The sequence below is a fragment of the Lutra lutra genome, chromosome 10, assembly GCF_902655055.1.
Source record: "Lutra lutra chromosome 10, mLutLut1.2, whole genome shotgun sequence".
Classification (NCBI taxonomy): Eukaryota; Metazoa; Chordata; class Mammalia; order Carnivora; family Mustelidae; genus Lutra; species Lutra lutra.
In genome coordinates, this window is record NC_062287.1 from 93,105,219 (window position 1) to 93,115,362 (window position 10,144).

Genomic DNA, 10,144 nt, shown 5'->3' on the forward strand with positions numbered 1-10,144 from the left:
CTTCACATGTAATATATTAGTTTTCTCCAGCTACTTTCAAGATTTTTTTTTTCTGTATCTTTAGTTTTCTTCAGTTTCATTATCATGTGTCTGGGTGATTTCCTACTTTTAAATTTATTTTGTTTGGGGTATTCATAGGCTCTTAAATTTGTAAATGTATGATTTTCCCCTAATATAGGAAGTTTTCAAGTATATTTATTTAAATATGTTTCTGCTCTCCTCCTTTTGTTCTCTCCTTATGGGAGAAAACTCCAGTGACAATTATTATAGACATTTTGCTATTACACCATAGGCTCCTGATGCTCTGTTCATCTTTAAATCTTTTTTTTTTTCCTTTTTCTTCATACTGAAAAAATTCTGTCTCCAAGTTTACCAACTTTTTCTTCATCATCTCCATTCTGCTTTTGAGCCTTTTAGTGAAATTTTTATTTAAGGTATTGTATTTTCTAATTCTAAAATTTTCACCTGGTTCTTTTTTATTGTTTCTATTTCTCTCCTGAAATTTTCTATCTTCTCATTTTTTTCCATTGTGTTTATCTTTATACCATGGAGTGTAGTTATAGTAGCTTCTTTAAAGTTTTTGTCAGATTAAGTCCAAAATGTGAGTCATCTCATGGGTAGCACCTATTGATGGCCTTTTCCTTTGAGAACCTGTATCATTTTTCTGGTTCTTTGCAAATTGACTCATTTTGGATTATAACCTAAATACTTGAAAATTAGGTTTCATAGATGCTGGGTCCTGTTAAAATCCTCTACGGAATATCAACTTATGTTGTAGTTGTTTTGCCAGGGAATTGACAGTTTCCTTCAAACTTTAACTTCTACTTACCTTCTCTAGGTGCTAGTTCAAGGTTGATTCGTTTTCAAAAATTTTTCTAGACTCATTTGCATCTTTCCTCCTCAGAGAGGTCCGTGGAGACCCAGAAGTTGTTCAGGTTTAGACCCAGCTCCTTGTGTTGCCTCTAGCTGAAAATATGGGGTTCTTTCAAAGTTTTACCACTTCCTCCAGCACTAGCACAGCTCCAACTGAGGGGAAAAAATGGGGGGGGGGAGAAGCTTCTCTTTTTTCAAGGTGTTTCTTCAGTTTTTGACCACCCTCCCCCACCTGCCTGATTTTTTTAATTTTCAAAGAGTTGTTAGTTTTTTTTTGTTTTGTCTAGAATTTGGGGTTGTAATCTGCAAGATAGAATGACATAGAGTGGGTCTTACTCTAGCTTGGATGGAACCTTTTATTTTTTCCTTTATTTTATATTTTTGTTTTTATTTTTGTTCAGGGATTACCTCCATCTGCTTCGGCAAAAAACATGGAGTGCTCGAGAAGAGGGACCGTGGGCAATAATGTGCAAAGGTAATGTGGCACTGGATTGAACAGAGGCTGAGATAACCTACCTAAGAACACTGGATTTCTATTTAGTAGGTTACAGAAAGCTCTAGAGGGATTCTCATTCAACTGCCTCAGTGTGGTTGCAGCCCTCGAAATGGTCTTGCTGCCTTTTCCTTTTTTTAAAAAAACCATTCTGAAATAGAAGTGAAATAATTTCAAGTTTGCTTCCATATTCTAGTTCTGGCACCAATCTTATTTCCCCAGAAGGCGTTTCTATTACTGAAAGTGGCATTCAGGCACTGACGACCACACATTCCCTTATTATACATTGCATAACACCAGAAAAAAAGACCAATAAAATCACTGGTCCTACTTATAGTGAGCCAACAGCATTTGGGGCAGGGTTGACTTAATGTTACATTCATAGATCTCACAGATAGGGTGGCTACAGATTAATTGATAAGGCATTCTGTGCACATAGCTGTGACTACCAAGCAGTGCATTAAGAATTAGCTTAAAACAGCCAAGCCTTTACATTTCTTCCTTTGTCGAATTGACTCTGTAGAGCAATTCAGACTGGTAACATAAGTGTCTCTGGTAAATCATGTAATATCATTTAATTCCCACCTCTTCTGGGCACCTGCCTTAGTCTGGGGTTTCTAGAAACAGACCACAAGAGATGGATTTGTGTGGAGGCTTATCAAGGAGTACTCTTGATCAACACCTATCACTGGCGATAGAAACAGGACTGGTCAGAGGGAGAAGCTAAACTGCACCAAAGTCCTTCCCAATCCCTCAGGGGATTCTGGACTTGAGGCATCCTTTCAACAAATGCCCCAAATTGAGGCAAGAGTGGACCTTTCTACCCATCCACCAATCTGTCAGAGAAAGAGGAATGCCCCCTGGGAATCTGTGTAGCCTGTGGCAAGTAAGGTTTCTTGGGTAGCGGAAATTCCCCAAGTGGAAGTGAGCTGTGTGCCTCGGCAGCCAACATGTCAGACAGCTGGGGAGATGGGCATACACTCCTGAAGGAGGCTCTGAGAGATGTACCACGGCATTCAGTCTGCTGCCTTAAATCAACATGAGTTTTCTTACCTGTAAAATAATAACCCAATCCAAATTCATAGACAGGAGAGTGGTTTATTAATTTTGAGGGGGAGAAGCCCCTAAATAAACCACACGATGAGGTTGAGTTGGGAGATGCGTTTGTATGTGTTTGTACCTGAGGTGTATGTGTGGTGTAAGACACATTGTCTCACACAAGAATAGGTTTTTAATAAATGTTGTCAATAATCTTCACATAATATACCTGTGTATAGGTATTAATAATTGAGAAATTTCACTTTAATGTCTTCCAGGAAACTGAGGTAAAAGGAAGTGAATGCCTTGCCTAACAATTTTCTTTCCACACAAGGAGATTCTTTTTCTGAAATGCATGTCCTTGCTGTTATTCCTTTGTGCTGAGGTGCTTCATGTCAAATCCCAAGAGAGATTCCAACTCACATAGAATCAACTCGAATGTCCTGGGTTTTGTTTTCTTTGTTTTTGTTTGTTTGTTTTCCCTCCAAATTGGCTGTTGCCTCTTTTGAGATCTCAGGTTTATGTATCCCCCATTTTGTAGGAGGGGGAAAAGAAAGACTGCATGTTCTGACAAGTCCTTTTAAATTAAAAAGGAGAGTGAGTTTAAAATAGAAAATGTAATTTTAACACATGCAGATATCCCCATGCTGAGAAGACAATTCTATTGTATTTTTCAAACATTAAAAAAAAAGGGAGAGCAGCACACACACACACACACACAACTGAGAGAGACAGTGAAGAAAATAAAATTAGGCCATATTGGAACGAGCAGAAGCAGGTCCCTGACACCCCTGAAAGCGCAGACTCAGACACCCCTGCCCATGTGTGGCCAACCACAAAGGATCTGTTTTCACTGATCATCAAGTATCATGGAGATGTCTAAATATGATATTTCAAATCAGAATGAGTAATACTGCAATTTTTCTCACACAGTGAGTCAATACAATCTGACACATACCATTAAGTTGAAATTTTGGAAGTAGTTTTATTTCTGTTGGATGGAAGCTGGCATATTTATTTTATGTTTTATCATTTTGGGGTGAGATAATGATTTATCCTTTGAGAGTGTGTGTGTGTGTGTGTGTGTGTGTGTGTGTGTGTGTGTGTGCGTGTGTGTGTTCATGTGTGTGAGATTCCAGGAGAACCAGAATAGAAAAACTCAGAGCTGCATGCACGTTCCTTTCACTTGAGAGTAGAGACTAGGTCTACTATTTCTTCTACTTCCTGACTCATTTCCAATAGGCTTCTTTTTCAACAATTGTCACAGCAACAATATTTTCTGTATAGCAAAGAGATTTCCCAATTCACCTATTCCAAGGAAGTCTGATTTCCAGTTTAACAAAAAATGAGTACAGTCTCCTGGCTGGCTGCAATAGAATCAAGGAGAAGTATAATTTAACAATAAGCATAATCTAGAAAAGACTGTTTTACCTAGACTTGGTGTCACTAATGCTAAACAACCCGTCTACCTTGGTTCATCTCTCACTCCCTTTTGGAACAATGCACATGTGGACATTTATTGTTTCTGCCTGCCCAAAATAGATCCTCTTTCTTCTGAAACAACACTCCTATATCCCTTTGGTGAAACATTCCTCCCTTGTCTCAGTCCTTTAGTTAACCCTGACTTTAACCACAGTTCTGGAAGCTGAGGGGTGAGGGGTATATGATCATGTCTAGCCAAAAATGGTCATTATTTTACTACACAGGTTTAAGTGACCTAAGGACATTCATTCCAGGCCTTTTGCTAGAATGATCTGGAAAGTGGAGTTCTCTTTTCACTGGGATAAATGAGCTTGTAAAATAGCTGTCAGATGCTGATGGCTGTCTTAATACCATAGCATAGCAGGGAGAGAGCCTGCCTTAGATTAGAATCAAGAGAGAGGAAAGCAAAGATGAAGACAGATCAAGTTCTGTAAAACTAAGTGGACTCAACCACACTCAAAAGAAAAGAAAAGAATAGAAAAAAATTCAGTCGCCATGCTTTTCAGTTTTGTGAGCTAATCAGCTCCACTCTTTGGTTTAAGGCAAAGTAAGATGCTTTTGTTTTCCACATAAAATTGAAAAAAGTCCAGAGGCACCTGGTGGCTCAGTTAGTTAAGCATTTGGATCTTGATCTCAGGGTTCTGAGTTCAAGCCCCACGCTGGGCATGGAGTCTATATTAAAAAATAAAATAAAATAAAATTGAGTGAAAAAGGTCCTGATGACTTCTGCTTATATTTGATATATATTCATTATTTACTTATAAATATTTAGACTGTGAAAAATATTCAGAGGAGCTCTGCAGTTTTCACTAACTCTGCTACAGGAGGGGAAGAGCTGCTAAATGATGGTGATTTTGAAGGAGAACTGGGCTATGTACACTCTCCTTTCATTTGAGAGCTGGTCTGCCCTCAGACGGCTGGTGCTCTCCTTCTGGACCATACAATCAACTTAGTGGGAAGACCCTCTGCCCTTAGGATGAGTCTAATATTTGCCTGTGCTATCCTTGATTGGAACATAGTATAAGGGTGTTTATTCTAGGATTTAGAGGGTCCTGCTTGCTTAACAGTATAAACCGCAACTCTGATATAAACATTGCTAGGCACCTGGGTGGCTCAGTCCATTAATGTCTGACTTCAGCTCAGATCATGATCCCAGAGTCCTGGGACTAAGCCCTGCATCAGGCTCCCTGCTCAGTGAGGAGTCTGCTTCTCACTCACTCTACCTCTGTTCATGCACTTGCTCTCTCTCAAATAAATACATAAAATCTAAAAAAAAAAAAAAAAAGACATTGTCATGATGAAGATGAAATTTTACTCTCTACTTTTCTTACTCCATGTTTATCCCTAAATTAAATCTGAACCCAGGCAGGTAAAAGGAGTGTTATTTTTGATTACCTCTTTCCCCCATTAACTCCCAACAAGTTGATATATATAAAGACAAAAAAAAAAAAAAAAAAGAACAAAACCATTGCATGATTAAGGAATACCAAAGACCATGCCATGTCTGAAATACAGGACACAGTGGGAGAATAGAGAAATTGGGGGTAGGTATATAGGAAGGAGTCAAATGACTGAGGGCCTTCTGAGCTATCAAAGCTGTTGAAACTCTGTTGTATATTCAGTGTGGAGCCATTGAAGGATTTTAAATAGTGACAGTTGGATATTTTCCAAAGACTACTCCAACTTGAATGTGAAAAAATGAAATGGAAGGCAAAGGAAAAAAGGCAGAGAGACAGTATAAAGAGCTGGTGTCTCACCCAGGTAATTGTCATGAAGACACCACACCAGACACAGCATCTAGCCCAACGCCCAATATCCCACTGGCCTCAGTGTATGTGTGTATAAGAGAAAAAGAGTCAGTAAAAGAATAAATCATTCAGATAAGAAAGAATGAGTGAGAGAAAGAATATAGCAACAGTAAGCCTGACATTAGAGTGGATCAGAAACTTCTAAGCTTAAAAGCTCTGTTTTTCACTTTTGCTGGTTCATGAGTCATAGTTGAAACCATAGGGATGGGTTAAATTTCATAAGGATAAATTATTCAGCTAACAATTATTGAGACTCTTTGTTATGCCAAATGCCATTCTGGATGGTGGATCTTGTTTCAGAATCTAGGCCATAGACTTCCGCCCGATGTGGGACTCGATTCTAGAACTCCAGGATCATGACCTGAGCCCAAGGCAGATGCTTAACTGACTGAGCCACCCAGGTACCCCAGGATTCTGCTTCTAAAGTCCACAGAGGAAAAGTTTCAAGAACTTTAGGAGTCATTAAGACTTTTAATCATTAAGAGTGTCAAATATCACAAAGGGATTAATAACTTAGTAAATAAAAATTGTCCTTTGGATTGGTTAGGAAGTCAATGATGTTCCAAAGTAGAGTAGCAGATTATGAAAAGAAGAAGAAGAAAAAGAAGAAGAAACAATGAAAATTTCTTTAAAAATTAGGAAACACTTAGAAAACACTTTATTTTTTTTAAATATTTTATTTATTTTACAAGTAGGAAGAGAGGCAGGCAGAGAGAGAGAGAGAGGAGGAAGCAGGTTCCCCGCTGAGCAGAGAGCCCAATGCAGGACTCGATCCCAGGACCCTGAGATCACGACCTGAGCTGAAGGCAGAGGCTTTAACCCACTGAGCCACCCAGGCACCCTAGAAAACACTTTAAAAGGGGTTGTATTTTTATGAGCCTTGATGTTTCAATAGAAGTTCACTTGGAAAACAGAGGGAAAAAATGACCAAAGTCACATAGAGTTACAGCCAGATAAGGAGAAACTTGCTTAATCACTTAGGTGTTATATACATGTGGGCTGAATTTTAAGATCAAGAATGGGACAGACCTCTCTCCTACCTAAAAGTAGCTCAGAAGTGCCAAGACCAAATAAAATGGTAATCTCTGCCTCATTTTCCTCACCTGTAAAATGGGCCGTTAATAGCCCTCACCTCATGGGGGGTTGTGAAAATAGAACTGATGAATGTAAAGCATTCAGAACATTGCCTGGGTTACAGTAAATGTCTTGTAGTGTTAGCTGTTACTGCTGTTCTAATTATTACTACTATTATTGTTATTAAGATAATGTCTAGAAGCTGTCTTGGGCATTAGCAAACCTGAATAATTTCTACTTCCAGAGGTATCAACCGTATTGTCTATATTTTGTCTATTTTGTATGTTACCATATATAGAAGGCATACATTTTATAAAAACTAAGGTACTATGATGTATGATTCATGTCATATGTTAAGAATATAATGGCATCTGAGAATGGCAATTTTTTTTTTAGTTCTCAGCATTTAGAATAATTTTAAATTTTATTACAAAAAGGTAGAGTTTTATAATAAGCCAGAATATATTAAATTAATAATGGGCTTTTATACTGTACCCTAAGCACTACAGATTCTAACTATAAAACCTATAATTTTCCCATTTTACGTTTCATTAATTCAGAGAAAGACAGATTGTGAGGGTAGAATGCATAATGGATCTGACATGAATCTAATCAACATGTGTTGTTATTTGGAGGAAAAAGAAGAAAATAATGTAAGTTACTTGAAATGATTTCCGTTGGCTGTGTGTTCTCAGCTGGCATGCTCCGTCTCTGCAACCAACTCATTCTGTGACCTTGGGAAAGTCACAGGACTTCTCTGTGTTTAATAATAAGTTTGAGATATTATTGGACGATCACATCATGAAATCTTCTTCAGGGCACCATGAAAACAACAACAACAGTTCTCAAAGCAGGTGTTCATTACCAGTCCACGGACAATCCTGGCCACATTCTATCTGAAGGCCAAGGACAAAATCATACCAGGTGGCCTGTGATCCAGTTAAAACATACACAGTCACTCAGTAAGTGCTTAACACTGAAAGGTTTAGGGATACCAAAAGCCTTTGGCACCTCCTCTGTCTTTTGGCAGAGGTGTCCTTAATTTTATCTTTACTGAAAGCAGAGTGTACAGACAATGAGTCTCCAAGACTATTCCTCAACCTTGAGCTGAGCAGCTGGCCTTTGGCCATCTACGTGGACACATATGGGTGGAAACCCATGTAAATATCTACGACTACTTGGCAACCTTGGTGGAACCATTGGAAACACAGGGCCTGGGACTTAAAAGGATCTCCACAAATGCATGCTAAAAGAATGAATCTATCTACATGGGGCACGATATTCAGACTAGTAAGATCACAGGATTTTAAGCTATTCCATTCTCAGATCAAATACCAACTCTAACTATTCTAAGTCGTTTGTGTTGGGAAGACTGCTTCCAGCTTCTGAGCCTGTATCCTCCCCAGTAAGATGGGGATTATAATACCCGCTCTGGGATATGCCATGAGGCTGAGATAACATGTTTCTATGGATGCAGGTATGCATGTATATATAATTTATTCATACCCTGTAATAGCCAAGACTCTAGATTCTAACCTTCAGAAACCAATTCTAGCTACTTTAAAAGCAAAGAGAGGATAGCTTTAGAATTCAGGGATTTAGAGCTGGATTTTTAAGTAAGAACAGATACTGGGGATAAATGTCAAGACTCTATCTTTGATCTCTTCCTCCTTCTCTGCACCTGCTTATACCCCATTCTCTTTTCCCAGAGAATCACAGTTCTGGAGTTTCATATATCTCTTGCAACCACCTCCAGACTAACGGTCTGTGAGTCTTAACTTCATTTGCAAACTCTAGAGAGGATCTAAACGCCCTGGTTTCAGTCAGATGTCCATCCAATTTACAGTGGCCGGAGGACAGGCTCACATATTACAGAAGCGACTTTTGAGGGGATTGGAGATCAGGTTGGAGATGGGCTTTCCAGAAGGAGAATCCCTTTGAACTGAACAGATGCACTGTAAGCTTAGAGTCAGTCTCCAAATTGTCCTCCAGAAAGCATTCAAAACAGAAATAAGATACGTAAAGTACCTGATACAAGGCCTGGCAAATAGCAGACATTAGGTAAGAGGTCATAATTACACTAAAGATAAACAAAGATACATTATGTCTTTGCTGAATCAGCTTTCTCTGAGTCCCATGTTACAGCTTTGACACGGGGCTTGTGCTGGAACTAAAAAGTGACAATGGCCCCAGCCATTTAGGAAGCCCACTATCGCACAGAACAGGGTGACTGCCTTGTTCATCTTCCCTCAGTCCCCCAAACATTGTCCTTTAAGAAAAGATTCCTCTTTCCAAGATATGGTAATTTTGCTGTGTTTTGCAACTCAAAAGAGATGTTCTTTCTATGCAATTCTCACAGTAAATTAATCTCATCTTTCTAAGCAAGTAAGCATCCTGATTTGGAGCAATTCCATGCTCGTGGTTCTTTCATAAAAATATCTCAAAGGGCTTTTCAAAGGGGCATTCGTGCTGTGAGACTACCATGAAAACTGAATCAAAGGGGGAACCAAAAGTTTCTCTTGCTGACGAGAGAAAGAGAGAGAGAGAGAGAGGGAGAGAGAGAGAGAGAGAGAGACTGGGTTAGTGGATACCACATTTCCTTCTCTAGACAAAGATAAATCCGTGAATAACTGGAAAGTCTCGTGTAATCAGGATCACACATCTACTAGCCATAAAGTAAAAAACAAATCACCTGTACCATGCTGTCCAATTGTCACAAATTAAACACGCATACCCAAAATGAAACAGAAAAATCAGAGGTCTTTTTTGTTGTTGTTGTTGTTGTTAAATCAGGGGTCTTAAAATACAGTATATATGGAGGAAGAGGAGAGAAGGGCATTCATGGAAGCAGTTCCATGCCAGAGCACAGGGAGATGCCAGGATCATGAAGGCGGTTTTCCCAGAGGGAGGCTTATCCATTGTGATCTGGATGTGCTGACCCCTGCGATTTCCCCAAATGTGGGAAACTCAGCTGCCTAATTCATGGTAGTGAGGGCTGTGTTTGTGCTTTACCCTGATGATTCAATGTCCAAAAAAAACTACAATAAATGGGTTTCTAGCCTGGCTTCCCCATCTCCTGCACGCATGCCCTCTGTCCTCAGTCGTCTTCAGGTTTCTCACGAAAAAAGAGAGCCTTGAGTTTTAAATTTGCTACTCTTCCTCTCAATTCTAAGTCGGGCATCATGTTGCCTTAGCTGTGAGGGTATCAAGTTCTATTTATTTCCCTTATTTTTAGATAAAATTAATATATACATATGATAGAGAATTTTAAAAACACAGATATATGAATATGATATAAAAAACAAGCCAAACTCTATCTGCCAGCCTCTCCTAGATCTAATATTAATTGTTTTTGGTTCTACTCTTCAGAGTCTTA

At 39.0% G+C, this 10,144-nt stretch overlaps 1 non-coding gene across 1 annotated transcript; it reads left to right on the forward strand.

Annotated features, from left to right (window-relative positions):
* The first annotated feature begins 9,619 nt into the window (after positions 1–9,619).
* LOC125080313 (U1 spliceosomal RNA) lies at positions 9,620–9,785 on the forward strand. Its single transcript, XR_007121333.1, has one exon. It is a non-coding gene; the product is annotated as a U1 spliceosomal RNA (small nuclear RNA).
* The last annotated feature ends 359 nt before the right edge of the window (positions 9,786–10,144 follow it).